The sequence below is a fragment of the Bactrocera oleae genome, chromosome 5 (assembly GCF_042242935.1).
Source record: "Bactrocera oleae isolate idBacOlea1 chromosome 5, idBacOlea1, whole genome shotgun sequence".
Classification (NCBI taxonomy): domain Eukaryota; kingdom Metazoa; phylum Arthropoda; class Insecta; order Diptera; family Tephritidae; genus Bactrocera; species Bactrocera oleae.
Genome location: NC_091539.1, coordinates 70,134,067 through 70,156,321, shown reverse-complemented (window position 1 = coordinate 70,156,321; position 22,255 = coordinate 70,134,067).

The following is a 22,255-nucleotide window of genomic DNA, read 5'->3' as shown; positions in this document are numbered from 1 at the left end:
GGCAGTGGTGGGACACAGTGGCATTAAACAAGCCGATAGACAGGCGAGCAGACAGTCGAACAACGGCGCACAGCTTCGAAAGGCAGACATGCTGACAATGTGAAAATGAGTTAATAAGCAACGGCTCTTCGTGCCACAACGCAAAGACATGGCAGTGTGGCTTAAAAATATCTTCGAACCCCCTCATATAAACACACATACACATACTCATACAGATTTTGGAAGTAATCTTTCCATGTTGCACTGTGCATAATTTAGAATTTGTCTCTTTTGTGCTCCTCGTTTCACTTGCGGCATTGTATGCCACATACAGTTATATACATACATGCGATTCGGTTGTTTACGAGTTGATTATGAAGTTTGTTGCATGCTTTCGGGTACACCATTCAACGCTTTGTAGCTCGTGACGCATTGTATTGGTATTAAATGGCTAAAACTGTCAAATGTGGTATTTTAATGGAGTGCCCGATGGTTTGAGCGGGCTTACAGTATAATGGAGTGACTGTAGCAGTAACGATGTAATGGCGAATGCGAAAGGGTTTATTAATGAGAGGTTAAGCCCACAAATTCTAGTCAACAATTTGTGATACAATTGAATCTCAGTTTGCATTTTCGAAATGGCTTCTTTTCAAAAATGAAACATGGGCGTGAATATATACATGTTGTAGATTAGGGTGGGACGATCCATATGGGATCAAGTATTGTGCTAGAGTTAATTCATACAACTGTATTTAAAATTGGAGTGTGAAATTGTTGGTGTAGTACTTTATTTTGTAAAATGATATTTTTGGTAAGTCTTTAAGATTAAAGACACATTAACACACACATAACACTACATTAAAGCAATTTTTTTTTTGAGTTTTTGTATTTTAAGGTTTAGAGTATGTATGAGAGGTTAATTAAGCAGAAAGCTGGTTTTGACAAAATTGAGGAAGTGTTGAATCGAACAAACTACTGGTATAAATCGGTGTATGGGTAAAAGGAAACAGAGAGTGTATGGAATGAGTTATCTCTACATTATATTACAGATTTCATGTTGTCTTCAACTTAATAATTTTGTTTTTTAATTTTTGGACATGATGGGCGATGGGTAATGACGAATTGTCAACTTTTTTACTTTGCAACCCTCTAAAGCTGAAACAAAACGAAAAACCAAACCAAGTCATAATGTGGAATGTTCCTCGTAGCCGTATATAAAGTGATTTCTCTTCAAATCAAAATTGAAATTTATAAAACATATTGAACGGAGAGTTTTTAAACACACACATATACGTCCTGTGGATATACTAAGTAGGTATATATAAATTAAATATATTAGAGATGATCTGGAATCCCAAAACATGGGACCAGGAAAAATCATCAAGTGAATTATGCGGTCGGGAACATTAACTACCATATGTATACTACTTAGATAAGGAAGCCCAAGCTTAACGTAGAGCTATTATATTTTCTAGATTTCGATGAAAAATTGTTTGTTATAGAACGAAGCTAGAAACTCTCGATGCATATTAATGTTAATAAAAACTTATTTAATTATTAATAACATATAAGATGCAAATTATGAATGGTCTTAAAATTAATTTATAATTCCAGATTCTTGGTTAAACATTTAAATTTCTTTCTTCCTGATGAAATTTATATGAATGTCCTTGTATAAAATTTGTATACCCTGAACTGGGTATATTCAGTGTGCCACGAAGATTGTAAAACCTAGAAGGAATCCTTGGAGACCTTAAAAAAATATATATATATATTATCAGCGTAACGAGCTGAGCCGATGTAGCCATGTCTGTCTGTCTGTCCGTCTGTCTATATATACGCGGACTAGTCCCTAGCTGCCATACAAACTGAACGATCAAGTTTTTGTATGGAAAACTTTTTTTATTTGTGAAGAGTATTAATGTGTTTTTCTTGTTTTGATACAATTCAAAAAACACTCACACTAGTTGAAATATTTAGTGGATTCACTGAATTTCGAGCCTCGTTGCACGTAGCATACTTAAATTGCTTACCGTTTTCATGTAAGCCACTTGAGTGGTGCGAAACAAAAAAGTAGCCACTGCCACATGTTTAAGCACCGAGATTAACTGGCATTAATTCGATTATGTGGCGTGTCCACAAAAGCTGCAAATTCTCCCCCTTTTCAATGCAGATTGGCAACGCAAATAATAATAAAGACAATGAAATATTTTAACAACGTCTGCAACACCAAATCCCCTTTTGTTGCTAAATTATTTGCAATTTACAGACAACCTTAGCTTGCAAACGATGCACTAGCCGTTGCTGCTGTTGTTGTTGTTGATGTCGGCGTTGGTGTTTGTTATTTCCTTTTTATTATACCCTCGTTGAGTGGCTGGAACGACAATGACCCCTGTGTGGCATGGAAATGCATTACGTGCCACATTCACACAGCAACGCGAATAGTAGTGTGCATGTATGTGTGTGTTATGAACTGCAGTGCACTCCTGAGGGATTCGCATGCAGCTAATCAATATCGATTTGGAGTAAATCTAAATGGCAACAGAAAACGTCCCCATACGCTTATTTAGCTCGTTGGCTTTCTTATCATAAAAGCCATTTGCGAAATGCACTCCACTTTTCATGCGAACTGCAGCGCTGGGCGGACGTTATGGCATGGCCATCACCGCCTGCCATCGACGCTAACGCAACCGCCACCCCCACCAACAACTGTAAGCCGCAACAAAAATATGCCGCAGCGGAGCGAAGGACATTTGCGAAAGGTTGCTGAATTGCAAATACAAATACAAACACAAACATGCATAGGTACACTTATTTTACTTTGTATTTAATGCATTTGTTGTTGTGGTGGTGGAAACTGTTTGATACGTGCCACCAGACTTTGGCATATCAATAAAATTAGGTAATAATAATTCGGTGCAAATCTCTGCGTGCCATCGACATTCATTTTGTTTTAGCCGCTCAGCATTACAGTCCCCCCTGCTGCATTATCCATGCGCTCAGTTGGAGTATTGATGTTTTGCTTTAAATCCCCTGGAGGGCAGCTCCGCTTTGCGCTGCCCTTCACCCCAGCGTGCTATTTGCCGCATTTCATTTGCTGTGCTGTCGCATAGAAGGGGGAGGAAGGTGGCCTGAGGGACGAAATGTCTGACTAAAGGTTTTGAACTAGTTTCGCACAATGAAGCGATTGGAGTGAATGAAGTGTAATAAAATGCGTTGCAGTGGAAAATATTAAAGCAAATGCAACAACAATGGCAAAAGTGTGACAAAATTACATGCATAAGTACTTATGTATGTACGTAGCTAAGTACTGCGGCACATAAAATTAAGTAAAAGTTGCCATAAAACAAATTCGCTACCCATTTTGCAGCGAATACATTTATTCCTCCGCTTCGTAGCAGCAGCAAATTACACTGAGCAAAATATTGTGAGCTTTTTACATATTATATTTAAGGTAATTATAATGATACAATAATATAGGAAATAAGATTTTTCCAACATTTATTGAATACAGGTTGTGACAATCGTTGACGTCACAGAACGAACTTTGTCATACTTACAGTGAAAAGAATTTGACGATCTCTATGAACGATTTTCTCTATGAAAGATTTTTCAAGATTTGAAGATGAAGTTGTCATTTAAAAATATTTTGGAACTTTAGAAAGGTGTGTGACTTTACTAAAGATGAACTCTGCTATATATGCTCTCAAAAAATGTCTGTTGTCTTCGGCAACGTCAAAAGCTGAATTAAGGCTTCTTACTAAAAATAAAAACACGAATTATTTGCAGATTGTAGCGTTGCTGTGCGATTCTATTATAAGTTTTGTGAATATAATTTATCTAATATACAAGTATTATACAAGTTTTCCATACAATTGCTTGATTTTGATCCGTCAATTTGTATGGCATCTATATCCTATAATGGCTGGATATTAGCGGCCAGTTCTTGGGGAGAAAACGACGTGTGCAATTTAAGATCGGTGTCTGAAAACTGAGTGACGAGTTCATGTATATAAAGATGGACAGACGGACCGGTCTGTTACGATAACTAAAACACTTAAGTAAGATGAAGTCTAAGTTTGACTGATATAATTCAAAAAGTTTGCCAAATATGCAGATTTTATTTATAAATAATTCGAGTGAGGTTTTGGTCGTCGCGTCAAAATAGAGAGTTAGGCTTTCAAGTTTTGTCAATTATTATCTCTTTATAATCTATTTATTCTTATTCCGCTGACCTTACGCCTAATTCGGCTTCGCGATTTTGTTATAATATATTTTACGTACATATTTTTGTTAAACAAGAACTTAAGCAATTCTCATGCGAATATTAACCCTCTGAAAACATTTGAAATAAACGTCACTGTAGCTTTGTAATTCTCTTTATTAAAGACTTCGCGACTCTTCTTGCTCAAACTACTTGTGATTTCTTCAAATTAGTATCATTATCATTAAAAATGTGCGAAGCAAAAAGATGAGTTGGAATTCCTTATCGCGCCATGAACAATGGCATTTCGAGCAAGGTCCTCCCTCCCTGCAGCGGCGTCGAGCACAAGCCAATTCGAAGGCAAATGAGAAGTAACTGCTGCGATTGCGACAACTCCGCAACGACTGCTCTGTGCTAGGCTATGTAGCTCTCCGCTCCTAAGCGGAGGCATTCGGCTCATTGCAGCGCAGCAGGGCAGTCCGCAAGGTAATTGAGTGGGGTGTGAGTGAGTGTGAGTTGGCATTTGATAAATTTCACTGTTCGCTATTTTGACTTTAATTTGTGGAATGCAGTACAATTAAAATAAATAAAAAGCGGTGGTGAGGTAGCCACCACCGAGTGTAAGCATGAGGATATTCGTGTGTAAGTGAGTGTTTATACAAATTAAGCGAAACACGATTTGTGCAACATGGTATGGCTGCCACAACTCTTATCACTGCGCTGGCCGGTGCTTCGTTGGCCGTGCGCCGGTTCGTTGGACGCGGAAGAACTCATTAAAAATTTAGTGTTACTCATACTTAACAACAATAACAAACAAGGGCAACAACATGCTACGGAGGTACAAGGACGACGACGACGACGCCAATGGACAACAATGGAGAGTGTGCTTTCTTTTGTAAACAGCAACAGCAACAACAGAGCACAATGAGTATGTGCGTGCGTATGTATGTAGATTTGTTTATAACTCTCTAACATTGAAATAAATTGCGCTTGTGCGGCCCGGAAATGGTAGCGGCAATGAAAATGGAGTAAATCACTTGGAATTGTTAATTAAAATGATATTCGCTGGGTCGAGTGCGGCAGCTCGGATAACTGAGCGACTATATAATGCTAATACATACACATTTTCATAAAAGTATGTAAATATGGGGATGATTCTGTATAGCGAATGCTAGGCAGGTGAGTAACGAAGAGGCAGTGAGAAGAGTTGACTTAGTGTTGGTATGAAGTAGTTAGGCGTTTCGTAGAGCATAAATTTAAATTTAAATCGGGAGAGTTTTATAAATAAATTATGAGAACATGAAAATTACTGTTTTATGATAGTTTAAAATTGATTAAGTGAGTTTTCTGAAATTTTGCTTTAGTCAGAGTATTATTTATTGCTCCGGAACCTTTGAGACCAATTTATGCTTCTTACATATTATTTTATAGACTTATATGAAAAGTTAAATTATGCTTTACAATTAACTATCTAAATTATGCTCTTCCACTGTTTCCACATATTTGATAAAATATTCGACATAAACTATTAAACGCTCTTGGAAATGAGTTAAATTTTCTATTTGGATAAAATATTTGAGGAACTTTTTGCTCACTAAAAACAGCATTTTTCGCTTTAATGACGGTGTGTGATAAAACCGAGTTGAGGCACTGCTCCAGGAAACATTTTTCCATAAAATTCAAAACACCATATCTGTAAGTCAAATATGTAGATTAGTAAGAGAATCTATGTGTGAAAACCATTGTAATAACTCCTGCTATTTGATGGTTAGAGATTTGGCTATCTGGCAACCTATTACTTTATTTATGATTAATATTTGTTTTTTTTTTTCTAATCCCGAAATATAAAATTCAATCCTCGTAAAAGCCACTTTACCAAAGATTTCTCTATTTGAATAAGCGTGACTATATAGAAAGCTAAGCGTTAATTTATTAGTTTATTTAAAACCGGCGACCGAGACTTGCAACAAGATCGTAAAATAAATTACTAAGAGAAGCATGAAAATACCTTTGATTTTAGTTTAATACTCAAAAATGGTGGCATCATGAATCCTTGTTCGTTACATATTGAAAGGCGCGCAGCTAAAAGTGTAGTTGATATACAAGTACATAATGGGGGGAAACGAAAATAAAATTTTTTTTTGTTTAGTCTGAGGGTAAAATTTGTAGATTATAAAAAAAGAAAATTTTTGGAAAAATAAAATTTTTTAACATCTAGAAGCGGCCCACTTATTTTAACGCTTAAGGAAAACATGTTGTCGTTTAGGAACATTTTTTTTCAGTTGATAACATTTTTTACGAAATAAAAATTTTAACTCGAAATTTACTTTAAAAGTGAGTGTCTATGTTAAAATTATTATTTTCAAAAAAATTTTTTTATAATCTACAAATTTTACCCTTAGGCTAAGCAAAAAAAAAAAAAATTTCGCTCCACCCTAACACATAAGTCAATATTATTTACCGTTTATTGCTCACTAAAGCCAATTTGACTTAAGCTTTTTGTAAGTAAGTAAATTGCGACATATAATTTTTAAAAATGTTTTTAAAAATCAAGCATGAAATTAAATTTCCAAAACAAAAAAAAAACAAAATACTTGTAAAAATGCGCAGGAGTGGTGGGACGCCCAAAAAAATCAGAAAGTAACAAAATTAATGACATTACCCTCAGGATAAACAGCAGCAGTGCAGCCAACCCCATTCTCTATGAATTCCTAAAGCATTCACTAATGGTTCAGGAGCATAACAGAAAGTTTTATGCTCGCCGAGATAGAACGCAAAGCAGAGAAAGAAATCAGAAATGCGGCGTAACATCATAATATCGTAACGAATTTGTGACATTTGGCTTTTCGCATACGCGGCTTCTCATTCCAGATACATACATAGCATTAATGCGTGACGAAACGCAGAGCTGCAAGGGCAGCGCTTCCGTACCTGTTTGTCTATGCCACACCAGAAGGCAGATGTGGCAGCAACGTATATGTGTGCGGTAATGTTTGTTTAGTAACTTGACTAATTTGTTGGCTACTCAAAAAATCATGTCACATCGCGGTGGGTAAATGAAAGTGAAAAAACTTGGGGAAAATCCGAGAGCCAAACGAGCAAAAAGTGTGAAGTGGTGCGAGGTAATACAAATATAAAAGAATTTCAGAAAATTATGCGAGGAATTGAGAGCAAATATGATTGTGGACCTAACTAAAGAATAATGAGGCACGTCACAAGGTGAAAGCTTTACACTTGAATGCATATTTTGCTTTTTTTCTACAGAGCTACGAGGGTACATAGCACTCGTACAATGGTTATTGAGTTTCAACAAAATTAGAATATTTAATATTCAATCTTAAAAAAAAAAGTTCCTAGCAAATATCTTTAAAAGTACAAATACTTCTTAAAGTCCATATTGATTAGTACCGTTGATCAAGCGTCAAGCAGGACTAGCCTGAAAACTGAGTTTGACTTTTTGAATTTCTTGTTTAATGTCTAACTAAGTATTAGTAAATACTAACTTAAAATTTTTGGAAATTTCAAGGTTTTACTGTTCTTCGGAAATTTTTATAATTTCGAGATCCCGGTATTCATTTCGCGATTTGCGTTACTGAGGAATCCGTATACTTTGTGAAAGGAATTTCTTGAAATTTGTTGACATCGCGGTTTTTCGGCTTCTCATTGTTACAATTCGATAATCTTGGGGTTATATTCAAGTTTAAACAATTTTTATTTTGGAGCAAATCACAAATACAGAAAATTTCGAGATTGTTTTTTAAATTTCGGAATACTCGTTACTGAATATTGACTAGGAACTAAGAATCCCTTAATTTAATAAAGTAAGAATATTTGTCGGAATTTTAATTCCGGTTTTGCTTTTGGGACTTAAAAGCGTTTCTTTTATATTATGTAAAGCGGTGTAACAAATCACAATTTCGGCAAATTTCGGGACTGCTACTTAAACGTTTCAGGATTTTCGTAATTCTGAAAAGATCAACAGCTCCGAAGCCGAGTTTTAAGTTAAAATACATTTTTTCTAGAATAGTTTATTTACGATTGAATATGTGTTCATATAGGAACAGACGCTCACTTATTGATAGTGATATGAGAAATTAGCTCACTAGTTACCTCTCTCAGAGAGTTTGCGATAAGCGTTGACATTTGTTTAAAATCAAAAGAGTTAAATTCCCCAATCCACTTGCGCTTGGTAGTTAAGTCACCAAAAAGAAAGGGTGTGGAACCAATGTGGTAGCAGCTGGAGTGATTGGCAAGCGCACCCAACAACTCTGAGCAAATGTGTGTATGCACAAGCACATACATATGCAAGTATTTTCGAATTGCAATATAAACGCGCGGCATCAAAAGGGCAGCCGTTGGTGGATAGAGTTGACGCCACCGTAGGGTGACAGGTAACTGATGGCAAAGGTGTTGGAATGATAAAAATTGTCGGCATTTTTGATTACAAATTGTGCTTTGTATGTGAGGTGGCAGTGAAGGGTGAATATGCGGAGGTGGTAACACGTTGGTGACACAAACAAGTGCGCTTACTCACCTCCGTTATTGCAAAGGTGCTGCAATCGTGACAGTGGCATCATTATCACTAAGAGTTGAACACCATGCAAGCCACCACATTTTGTCACAAGCACAAAAACAACAATTACAGCACAAAAGTCTATATGCCATTATAGAAGTAGTGTGCGATATGTGTATATAAGCACCTCTAAATACCAAAAAACTTCGCACCCACACATTATCAGCATCAGTGGGACGTGAGTTCACGAAACTTAATACTCAAAAAGGTCGGCTTGTGTCTGCAATTCAAAAAGAATCGTGTTTGTCTATAAGCTTATGTGTGTTTGTGCGTCACTCATCGGTGTCTTTGGGCATTCTGGTGGAAACCTATTTGCTTATTCCAAAAAAGTATTTCACCAGAAGAAATGTGCAGCCTGCTTGCATTTTCACCCACAGCCGGCAATTCGTACACGTTCACGTCCACACCGTGGAAGATGAAATTGCTGTCAAATTTAAAAAGGTTCATCCGTTCGTCTACGTGCCGCGAATTGACAAGTGCAACACATTAGTTTACATGCACCGCATCACATATTCCTTCCGCTGCTTCTATTTGCACCACCTCATTTCGCTGCCAACATCTTCTTTTCTGCTTATTTCGACTGTTCACAACTCGGCGCTCGTCGGCCAAATATTGGTTGCATAACAGACGATGTCATATTTATCAGCGAATGCTTCCAATATCGGATTTTGACTATGCCACCAACCCAGCTACTACATAGGAGTCGATGTCTGTGTGTGCCGTCGAGCGCTGCCGCGGAAGTAATCATAGTGCCACATTCTAGTAGTTTGTGTAAATTAGTTATTCGGTAGCTTTCCCGTTTGCATTTGAGTTGATTGAACTGTTATAAAATGAAATCATTCGATTTTGATTAGTTTGTGGTATTTTCAATAGTTGTTGAAAGTAGTTTAAGGTTAACAACAAAGTATTTGACTTTTGCCACGAAATTTGTAACACCCAGAAGGAATTGTCGGAGACCCTATAATAATCTATATATATATTATAAAATTCATACATAAATGATCAGCATGGTGAGCTGATTTGATTTATCCATGTCCGTGTGTCCGTCCGACTGTCCGTATATATACCAACTAATCCCTCAATTTTTAAGCTATCGATCTGAAATTGTGCACCTTTCCTTTTCCTACTAAGAAGCTGTTCATTTGTCGGAACGGCCGATATCGGACCACTATAACATATAGCTACCATACAAACTGCACGATCGGAATCAAATGCTTGTATGGAAAACTCTTTCATATGATGAGGATCATATAGCATATAGCTGCCATATTAACTGAACGATCGGAATCAAGTTCTTGTAAGAAGCCTTTGTATTTGTGAAGGGTATTATAGTTTCGGTGAAACCGAAGTAAACGTTTTTTCTTTTTTCTTCTTAGGTTGGTTGGCATTGTGGATTTAACATACATAATATTGGCATTTCAGTAGAAGGGAGAAACCAAGCTTCGATTTACTAGTCTTACCTCGCGAAGAAAAAGGTAATATCTAAAGTCTTTGATCGTCAGTTGTAGAGATGTATGAAGAAAAAGATGAAACTTTCAAAGTTTAATTTGTTAGCGCACTTGGTTCGGTCCGACCCGTCTAAATGTCTACTCTGTTTAGTAACCGCGGTTAAAAGACAAGTCCAGCACAATAACCACTATCACACATTAGGTCGAATTCTGAGTTCTAGAAATATGTACCAGATACAACTACGTAAATGCGTATACATTATAATGTGTAACAAGCTCTTCGCAGACTCCATGTGTTAAGTTTTTCTTAAACTACTTTTCCTAGTTGCTTAGTCACTGCTTAGTGTTTATTTCGAAATGAACGAAAGGATATTGTCATAATGTCACGCAGCTGCCTGAAAGACAGCAAAAACGCCCAAACAAGTATGCAAGTCCAACAAAACGCGTCTGGAATACATTAAAACTAACGATTCGGCTCGTTTGTGCCCTTTCATACACGCCATGGCATTCTCTCAAGGAGAAAAAGTCCGGTGAAAGTTTAACTTCTTCTTGCACATATATATATATATATATACATACAAACATGTTCCATGTATTCTGTGTGTGTGTGTATTGTATATGCTTTCGTGATACACAACTAAATAAACTAAGCATACATTCAGGATGCGTGCCCCATATGCGACGCGTGAATTGAAAGCATTATTACTATTTTTCTGAGTTTTGTGGGTATTTTTTCTCTTCTTCTGTTTTGTCTTTGCGAATTTGCTTAAATGTCAGCACTTACAACAATTTTTCCATTTATTTCTGATATTTGTTGGCCTTTTTTTGTTTTTTTTTTGTTTGTTGCGATATTTTTTGTCTTTCGATGTCATGCGAGGATTTTGCTATTTAAGATTATTTTGGCATTCGAAGCTTACGGAAATGTGTGAGAGGACATTATTCCGCTTCTGGAATGCTTTTTGTTCTTCAAACTTTGAACTATATACATCGTTCTGTATTATATATACACATAATATATAACTATGAATATGTACCTACATATAAGCTAATATACATCAGGGCAGAAGTTATTTTCTAGTATAGGCGGATAGGGGAGTGCATGTGCAAACCTGAGCAGTCCAGTATAAAAAGCTACTTTAATATTTTTTGAATAATAAAAAGAAGTGAACAAAAAATATACTGTTGCGTTATTCGTGAAATTTTGGTGAATATTGTTTAATTTAATAATGATGAGGGGGTAAGGACCGATTATGTATTTTGTGATTCAAGTTTCATTAATAAATATGTGTGTGTCATAGTCTGACAAGGGCCCATTTCATGTTTGATTAGATTCAAATACTTGTTACAATGGTGAAACAAGTACATATAACCTGTTGGAAAGATGAAGAATAAATATAGAGACTCAATGCTATAAGACTAAGTGGAGAATAACTCCACACTCCCAAAAGCTGGAGAATATGATTGAATATGGGAAAAGAGAGAAGCAACTGCTCATTTACTCTGGCAGTATTCACTGCATGTAAGATCTTATTTTCTGGATATGTGTCTAACCTCCATAAGATTTTCGAGACACCTGACATAAATATATCTTCTTGCGTAAAGTATAATATTGCTTTTAACTGTTTTCTGATATTATCAATTTTTGTCTGAAAATAATATTAATTAGTAACGATTACTCTAAAACTAAGACAGTTACTTTCTGATTTCAATAACTTGGTTGCACTAATAGTTAGTAGTCATTTTCAGTCAGCATCGTGAGTTTGGAAAAGTTTTTGGGGTTCCTTGGTATTACTAAAAGTACTTCTAATACATTTTGAGGAATTTTGTTCTTGGGCGAAGATGTTCCAAATATATCGCAAAAATTCTCATCAACTGATACTTCAATCCTCAAAATATTGCGGGAAAAATAATAAATGAGAATATAGAAAAAAGAGAGAAATCGTTATAGCAGTAAATTTCTAGAGATGCGATCGGTGATTTCCGCGGGTATGTCAGGGTGAAGTCAGAGTCTGCCAAAACCAAGTTGTTAAGAAAAGTTCTGCGTAAAAATCGTAAGTTTTGTAAACATAGAAGAGAATTGGATAAGTCGATGACGAAATATTAATGATTGGTTAAATTTCAATAAATAAGTAGTACGAAAAATATTGGAAAAACTCCTGGTTGCGATTATAAAAACGTCACTGTATTAAGCAAAACTATACTTTTTACCATTATATTCTGAACTATCATCTAGTATGCTAAGAGGATTAACTTTGTGCACATATTGAAGTGTTATGTTTTGGAGTTATGCCATTCTCTTATGAAATATCCAATTCGTATGTACGTATAATATAACTGCAAAAGTCATTGTTTCTGTTTCTGTATCGAAAGTACGTTGTGCGTAGAACATACCAGTCTGCGGTATTAATTATTTAGTGATAATATATTTTTTAAAGAATTTGGCAAAAAGCTCTATTCAACTTTTCAACACAAAATTAACGCACATTGTATGAAAATATATGCTGCTGCTTACACCATATACAATTTGAAGCAGCATGAAGTGTAAATACGAAACCGTTGCTTTTTCCTGCCACCGCCAGCCATATAAAATTTATGCTAACAAAGTTTCCGACTCACCGATCGAATATAATATGCACACATATACACAAACGCCGTTCAAATACATCTATACTCATATATGCGCACAACCCCACCACGCCTCCACACACATTCATATATTGATTCATGTCTTTATGTGTCTTGCGAAGGCAAAGCGTCTAAATCAATTGCAATAACAACCGAAAAGAACGCCACAAAAAAAAAGAAAGGCATAAAGAGAAATAATAAAGCCAAACGAAATCCTAAGAATAAATAATGAATATCTATAAAAACAACAACTTAAGCTTAAGCTGCGAAAAATCGCAACAAAAACGCAATAAAATTCGTTACGAAACAACAACAACTTAGCAAAGTAGCTGAAAAGACCGGCAAAAAAATTTCGAAAAGCGAAGAGAAAGCACTAAGCGATGAAAATGAAAAGCTCGACGGTAACGAAATACATACAAACATTCTATGCATGCTTTTATTTGTATGCGTGTGTGGATAAGGGCGGCGGAGCTGGCAATTGTCTGCAGATTGAGCCATGGAGGCTAGTCACATAAAGCCGCTGCCAAATAAAAAAAACATACACACACATACACAAACGAGCACAAATGTGTGTGTATCACGTGCACGTAATTGTGTATCACCCTTCGATTTGCTATTTGCTTATATTTAATGTGGAGCGCCAAATAAAAATGAAATGCCAACGCGTGCACTTACACACACAGACGCGATTATGTATGTGTATACCAACAAAAAATAGAACTGCTTTTAAATAATTCTGCAATAAAATCAACACCTCAGCACCACAACTGGCTGACTACGCTGACTCAGACGCCGAGTAAATTCATTCAGCCACACAGTTACATACTCACTCCCCACTTCCGTATGTATGTGTGTCTTACTAGAAGAATTTTTAGTGCAGTCACCTTGAAAAATCAGCTCGCTACATCGAAATGAGAGGGCGTGTACCTCGTATTTGCAGAAGTCGATGAGTTGGAAGGAAGTCTTTTGTGCAGGAAGTGATAGACGATTGAGTTTATGGAGAGATTTGGAGGTGTGCTGATTTTTACAAATCATTTATGACAGTGAGGGTTTAATACTTTTTTTTAACTATAACGAAGTGGTCTTGGGAGGCATGAGTTATATATACCATATAATGTTTTTTTTTCGTCAAATTTCAAGCAATATTTGCTCAAACTTAATGATCTATCACTTATAATAGATACTACTATAGATATAACGATTATAAGGGTGATATCATGTCAAAAGGAGAAGGTGCCAAAATATATTTGTAGGACTGGACCTTTATTACCAATAAACCACTAAGAGTTACTCGTATGGTTTTAGAGCGTACGCGCTTATCCAAGAGTAAAATCTTATATCGATGTTAGAGTGTAATTGGTTATGTATCTTTGTGATAAAGACGGCTTATTCCGAAAGTTTAACTTCTCTGACAACTTTTAAAAGCTTGTCGGTTTCTAAACTGTCAAAAGGTCCACTGGAATTGCATTAAACGAATTGAGGCTTATGTTGGCTACGTGGAGCGTGCATACTTGAATGGACAAAGCAAAGCGCACTCCATTGTAAGGAGCCAGCAATATATAACGATGGCTAGAAAAAAAAGAGCGAAGAAAGAAATTGATACAATTAAAGAGATTAGATAATTGAAATAGTTTCACTTTCATTGAAATATTCTTTGAAGACCCGGAACTAACTAGTTTTGTTGGATATATTTTGAAAGCTAGCTTTTTAAATTGCCTGTTTTCAATATTGCTTAGCACTTTAATTTATCGACTGGCGCTACTCATATCGTATGTACAAGTATATGTATCATCACACTCCCATGCCAACTACCAAGAGCCGCTCCAATTTGATTAATTGAATTGCCAATGCTAAGTTGTTTAGTTCTTCCCCATTTGCCATACTCCGTTCGTTTCGCCACTGTTTGATAGTGCGGAGGATACGCACAGTGGATGCGTGCTGATTGCTCGTTTGTTTTCGCATTCAATTTTATTGTTCTGCCTATTACCACTTCCACTAAACTTCCACCTACCCAACCATCACTTCTGAGAGTAATTTGATGTCGCTGCCAATTTCGAATCATCACTTTCTCCAGCGACACAGATTTTTTGTGTCCACTGCTAACCTATCTCTCTCTCTCTCTCTTTCTCTTTCTCCACAGGATTTCTTTTTGGCATGCGTCGCAAAGATGTTGTAAATTGATGACCGATAATTAAGTTCTTTGTGATAATAATCGCTGCAACATGCCTGAGTGGAGAGTCCGGCGCAAGCACATCCGCACAGATTTATAGTACGGCAGGGGGTGTGGCGTTCGGTTATGAAATAGGTTGGACAGCGGCAGCAAGATTGATTGATTATGCCACATGCGGCATATTGCAGGCGTGTGAAAGTGAAATGATGATGTTTATGTAAGCAGGAAAATGAAGGAAAGTGTGGTGGCTACGAGAGTTTAGGTTTCTAGAAATGCGCATTTTTTATCTTAACTGCCGTGTGGGCGCCTCTGATAAGTGCGCATAGGTGAGCAGTGGATGCCGGAAAGGTTAGGTTAAAGCGATGTCTTTCTCTGACTGATGTATTGATTTGCCAAGTAGACGTGCAGATTTCGATAATATGGATGAGTGTGCTGCAAAATTATGCAATATTAATGTATGTTATGCTTTAACATTTGTTTCGGTGTCAAATCCAAATACGTGTAATTTTTTTTTTTGTGATGATTTATAAAGATCGTTTAAAAATTTTGCAACACTTTATTTAATTATTTATTTTTGGAAATATTTTAAATATGTTGGAGAAAAGTTTTTTTCGAACACTTGGATCTCGCGCATCCTCCTTGAGCCATCTGATCGCTGGGTTTGCCGTGAGCAGATTTTACTTCTCAACAAGTTGCTTAGTTCAAAGTAGAACCTTTTGGCAAAAATAACTACGAGTGGGATTTCAAGACAAAATCTGTTTTAAATTTTTATACTGGTTCCAAGAAATATGACATAGTCTACAAATTATAACTTTCAATTTTAGCGTCAGTTAATATGTCCAGTTGTATCGTACCTATTAAGGCTTTCTTTTCTCTAAGCTACAGTTCGGTGCTCTTGATTGTGGTTTTAAATCTTCCTACAAGTCTAAATAAATATTCAAACCCTGAATTGACATATTAGGTTATCGAAACGTAAAGTGAATTTCCGAAAAATATATTAAGAAGTGTTCTTTGAAGAAATATGACAAAACTTTTATCAATATGGTGTATAATATATTTTATAGAATTAGATTCAGTAAATAACCGTCTTAGTTTACACACACTTGCCATTCGTGATTTAACATATACGAAACTTAAAATTTTTACAGTTACAATATTCCATATAAAAATGCGTAGATTCATGTGTGTGTGGAGGTGGTGGATCCTCGAAGCGTAAACGAAGCATTGTGCATATATCGCAATAACATGTTCTAAAAAGTACTCCTAACACACACACACACATACACGCTTACTAATACGTGTGTGTGTGTGTTTGTATTTGCAAATAAAGGATTTATGGATTTCTTACAGTGTTGCCGGGCAACCGTAGTCCGCCTAGAAATGTATTACGTTTTGCTAAGTTGTCAAGCTGACGGCGGCGTAAAGGGAAAATAAGAAGAAGAAGCATAACATCAACCATAAAATAACGGGCAAGGAAGTGCACAAGTTGAGAATGTGCAGCTAAGCAAAGTGGCATCGTTTACTGTTGCAATCACAGCAGCGACATGCAATGCCAACCATTTGTTGTTGTTTTAGTTAACGTTGTTGCTATCGTTGCTGTGGCAACTGCTTTGGCAGCAAAAGACGTTTCGGGTGGGCGGATCAACGAAGCGTTGCTGGAATGCTCGCTGCAATGCAATGCGTGCAAACAACATAATGGCGCCACTTCCGCTGCCGCACACTAACACGCACACATATGTATGTACATGCACATGCACATGCGGTGGGTTGCTAGTGCGTTTACAAGTATTTTATATTTTATAGAATATACACAATAAAGTATAAAAATGTATGTTCTTATTCAGCTGTTGTTGTTGTTGTTGCTGTTGTTCGCGTTTGTGCTGCGGGTGTTGCATGTGTTGCACGCACTGGCGCTTACACATAAATGCACTTAACTCTGCTTTGTTGGTGGGAGCAAGCGGGTTTTCGGGCAACCTTCGGGGTGTGTATGTGCGTGTAAGTGTGAGTGTGCCTTACGTGAAGTGGCAAGCAATACAGCGCAAATAAGTGCAATGTCAACAGTTGCTGCAGCAGCGAAAAAAAACTGAGGTACAAGAAAACATGCACAGCAACAACTGCAACAACTCTGTAAAGTTTTAAGCAGCACAACAGCCTCGCTACTGGCACAATCGTCTTAACACGGAACCCAGTGTTCTTCGTTTTTGCGTTTTGCGTTATTTTTGTTCTTGATTTCCACTTGCCTGTGGCGACGCAAGTGTGCGTGCGACATGTGGCATGCAGCACAAGCGTGTGAAATGCCAAAATAGCAAGGATGCACAACTAAAGCAGCGATTTTATTTCGCGTACAAGGAAATGCCATTTTTCACAGTGTGCCGTTAGATTGCTCACAAGCATAACTTATTTTTTGACTGACAGCAGCACTTGCAACAATTTCCAATTCTAAATTATTTATGACATTTTTTTTATGTACAACTTATTGGCTTTATGCGGACGCCAATGGAATGAAGGATCTATAAAAGTATGCGAGTGGGCGTCTCGTCTAAAAGTATGTTTTTGCTGCAGTTCAAGGAACCTGGATTTGTCCATAACAACTTTGCTTCTTTTATATACAGTTTCGATGTGACTATTTGGGATAAGCAGGAAATAGAATATAGATATATAATAGAACTTCACAGATCCAAGGAAGGAGTCTATATACTGGAGCTGCAGTCAGTTGAAAGAATTATTGCTGTTTGAGGTTATGCTAAAGTCAACCTTAAGGTCACGCGTCTACATGGACTATTCGACGTTCATTATTATAACCCTTCGACGCTATTTTAGCTTTTGAAATTAATGTTCTCTCGGACAATTTAAAGCTTTTTGTTAGAGATGAGAGTAGTGTAGTCAGGCTTGGTGAATTTTGACATCTCTTAGTTGATATTGCCCGGCCATCATAGATGAATATTTAGCAATGCAGACGCTGCAGTTATTGGGACGTTGGAATGACTTTAGTGAGCTCAGTGCACTGACGCTACTGCGGACTAGGCTGTCGACAACGCGTATGCGCTCCGTTTCTATATACCGGAACAGGATTCCGGAGGGGTTGTAGATCGTCGATGTCGCAACTAGATGACGAACGGAATTAGGACTGCGGTGAAAGAGGGTTTGATGCAGATTCTCGCATATTGGGTAAGCGGTGTTGGATCTACAGTCCAGTGTGGGATGGGTATGAGCCAAGGAGCTGAGCCAATATTCAAAAGATTGGTTATGATTTCAAAGACCTTTTAACTGCTTTAGTTTTGATTCAAAATTAATACTGAATTAAATTTTGACTAACTGATCGACTTCAGCATTTCTTCACAATATGATGTAGTGTATTCAGAATATGTATGTAACGGGATAAGTTGACTAGCCTTAAAAATAATTTCAATTATGGATTTATTAGTGATGCGTTAAGTTAGTATTAAAAAATTCAAATTGATCACTGCGTTCATAATATTAAACCAGGTTTTGAAAACTCGTCGCCATTTGTCAATAATATACGTAGTTTTATTATCATCGGTGTCACCATTTGCTGTGGCACCCGCAAGCAAACTCAGTCAGAGCTGACTAAATTGAACAAAATATGAAGCTTATAAGGGCACATACACTTGTGGACCTAAATAAACAGGTATATAGTTAAGGCTGCAGGCATAGTCGCTGTCACCGTGCGCGGCGTTGCGTCATATCATGTCATAAACTGTCAAAAAGACACGCACAGATACAAAATATAGAAGGACGTGCATATTTAACGGTTACATTGAAAGTGTGTCAATGTGGCACGGTGAAAATTGAAGGAAAACAACTTAATGAGAGTGTTGCAAGCGCGGTGGGAGGGAGAAAGACCTTGTAGAGCTGTGAGCATGTATACGAGGTTTGTTCAAAAAGTATCAAGAATTTTGAATTTCTTAAGAAAGTATTTATTTATTAATGAATAGCTATTTTGTTCACTACAAAGTAATCACCGCTAGATATAATATACTTACGCTATTAGATTAGTAGATATCGGAGAAGATGAAATACACGTAGCCCGCGAAAATTGAAAAATCTCGTTTTTGACCAAAAACAACACAATAATGGTGTATTCCCCAGACCTGTCTCCCTGCGACTTGTTTTTGTTCCCAAAGCTGAAGAGGCCCCAGAAAGGACAACGCTACGCTCCGCTTAAGATAAAAACTGCATCGAAGGAGGAGCTGAATATTCATGAATAAACAAACACTTTCTAAATAAATATAAAATTGGCGATACATTTTGAACAAACCTCGTTTGGAGGACTATATGTGTCAAGTGCACGATTACTGAAACGGTTATCATAATATTCGTACAACAATAACAATAACAACACTCTCTTACACCAACACATCCACTCACATATACAAGCATATACACACACTGTATTTGCAGTGTAATAACGTACAATGAGAAAATGGTAGCTGGCAGCCATCAAATTAGCAGCAACATTTTGTGACGGCAACAATAACGGTAACAGCACAGCTTTTGTTGTCGCTGACAACGCGAGCAACATGCGAACGGCGAAATCTGCTGAGCCAACAGTGTTGCCAGCAACGTTCGATGACGTTGGCTATTAAATGTGTCCGTGGCAAGGCTTTGCGTCGCATTGATGTTGTTGTTGTTCCTGCTACAGCAGCTGTATAATTGTTGTACCTGTCAGTTGCCGCGCCTCAAATTTATGTATTTGTTGCATTTAATGAGGAATTAGCAGAGTCATCTTTTTATCGCCATTTTGACACGCACACACACACACGCACACACAAAAGCATAAACACATATTTATGGTGAAAAGGTGTTGAGCAACTGTTGGCATAAGAAATGACAATATCGAACACGCGCGATTACGCCTGCGTTGCCAGTGCGGAGGCAGTCGGCTGCTCAGCTGACAGCGCAATAATGTTGCAAATGATGAATGGCCATGGCTTCTAGCTGGGCACTGGACGTGGGACATTCGGTGGAGATACTGTAGTGGTCGCCTAATACAAGTTATTGCGGCTTCTGCCACACCTACCCGTTTTCTGTGCCACACGCAGCCACTTTGTCTATGCCACGTCACCTCCACTACACCTTGCCACACCGTTGGTAATTATGTGGCATTGTTAGTGTTGTAAGTAGTCGGCAGTCGGCAGTCAGGTGCCTTGGCTACGTTGGTAATGCCGCTACTTGTTGGGAAAACGGCGCTATTACATTTGTGCCACATCGCCACGCAACATTGGCGTGATTGTCATGTACCACTGACAGACCGCAAACAGCATTAGCCGTTAGCGTTGTCAACGCCGACGATGATTGAACGCATTTGCCGTTGCAGCACATACGTACTTACAACCTCACATATAGTAATAGTATGCATATGCAGTGATATATAGATGTATGTTTAGGAAAGTTCTTGGGTAGATAACAAGCTCATTTAGGTTTATTATGAATTATTGTTGCATAATTTAATTGTAATTGGTTATTTACTAAAATAGCGTTGTTTGTTATGCTGCTTGCACTCAACCTCTTGGAGGGTGCTGTTAATCCTACGTACATATAAAAATATTAAAATTCTGATATGACTTTGCTACAATATAATACAACACACTATATCACCCACCAACAAAATCACATACAACTAACCAACCACAATATACATCCAGACTTCAACCATCGTCATTTTCATCACCCTAATGAACAAAAAGGATTGGTCAGACCGGAATAGGTCCCTTTTTGTCGACATCCGTTCGTAAAGTGAAAACGTAGCAGCGCAGTTTGTCCGTGAAGTGTTCCCTCAAGTGAAAGTAGGCAATTGTGAAACTTCAAACAAGCGTATTTAAAATAAAATAAAATTTAAAATATTTAATGATTTTGTTTGAATTGAAATTGAATTATATCTGTTAACCGAATTTTGAAAAGATAAAAAATATAAAAAATAAAAGCTAAGTCAGTAAATACCTACCATACAATCATTTATGGTGTTACCTAGCAAACACAGGGTACGGCTGAAATTGGCTAACTTTGCATATACAAATTAGAATCTCATTAGAGAACTACTTTTGGATTCCATTAGAGGCTGGAGAATTTTGTCACATATCCTTTGAGAACGCTGTGTTTCTCGAATCGATTTCTAGCATGCGATATTATAGAAAGAAACTAGTTATTTTACCGTTAGAATATCTATATATATAAAAATGAAACCCGTTTCCCGTTGTCACGCCATAACTTGAGAACGGCTAGACCGATTTGGCTGGTTTTTTCAGAAAGATTAAAAAAATACATTTCATTTTGCATATTTCGTTATTTACAGCCATAGACTATATTAAAAGTGCATCTTTTATTCGGAAATGTGGTTACTTAATTAAATTCTATCACCTTCTCAGGTATGGCGAGACTAGGGAAATAGGGATTAATTTTTATATGGAGGATATTATAGATTCCAGTTTAAATTGAATAGGTAGTCATACCTTCATGAGTTGTCCTTGTTAGCTATACAAAATAAAGGAGTGCATCAAAGCTACGCTATGGCGGTACGAAGTTCGCCGGGTTAGCTAGTGCTATATAAATAAACAAAGCTCTGCCAACAGCGCCATCTATTCCTGAATATTTTAGAAAACACAACTAATTGGTGTTTATCATCAGTTGGTGCTATGCATATATGTTCGACGCTAGACGAAGCTTCATCTACGATTTGAAAGACCTCAGTAAAATATATAAAGGGTTAATGGATTTGGTGACCTGCTTTTCAAAAGCAGAAATATGCGAAGTTCGAAATTGGCTCAAATGGTGACTTCTAACAAAAAAAACTTTTTCTGTGATTTTTTTTAAATACTTATTAATGAGGGTAGATATGATGTTGAACGCCCAATCAATTTTGAAAAGAAAACCTAAATTACGGAAAGGTTATCGTTATAAAGGTCGATAACAGTGCTTTTTATAAGGTTCTATACTATTCCATTTTTAAAGTCGAAATCAACAACACATTTCATTTGATATGGTAGTGAAGGCTTCGGCTGTTTGCTTGTTTTTTTATAAAATAGATCTATTAAACTGTGTCTAGCGATAAGTACGAAGAATTCACTGCAAATGAAGCATATATTTTAAAATGGATGATTGAGAAAGGATAAATTTATGAAAATGATTACTTTAGGCAATGAGCCTTGCCAAATTTCTTGAAGATATCTTCTCAATTGAAAAATTTTCCCATACAAGCACTTTATTCCGAGCGTTCAGTTTTTATGGCAACTATATGT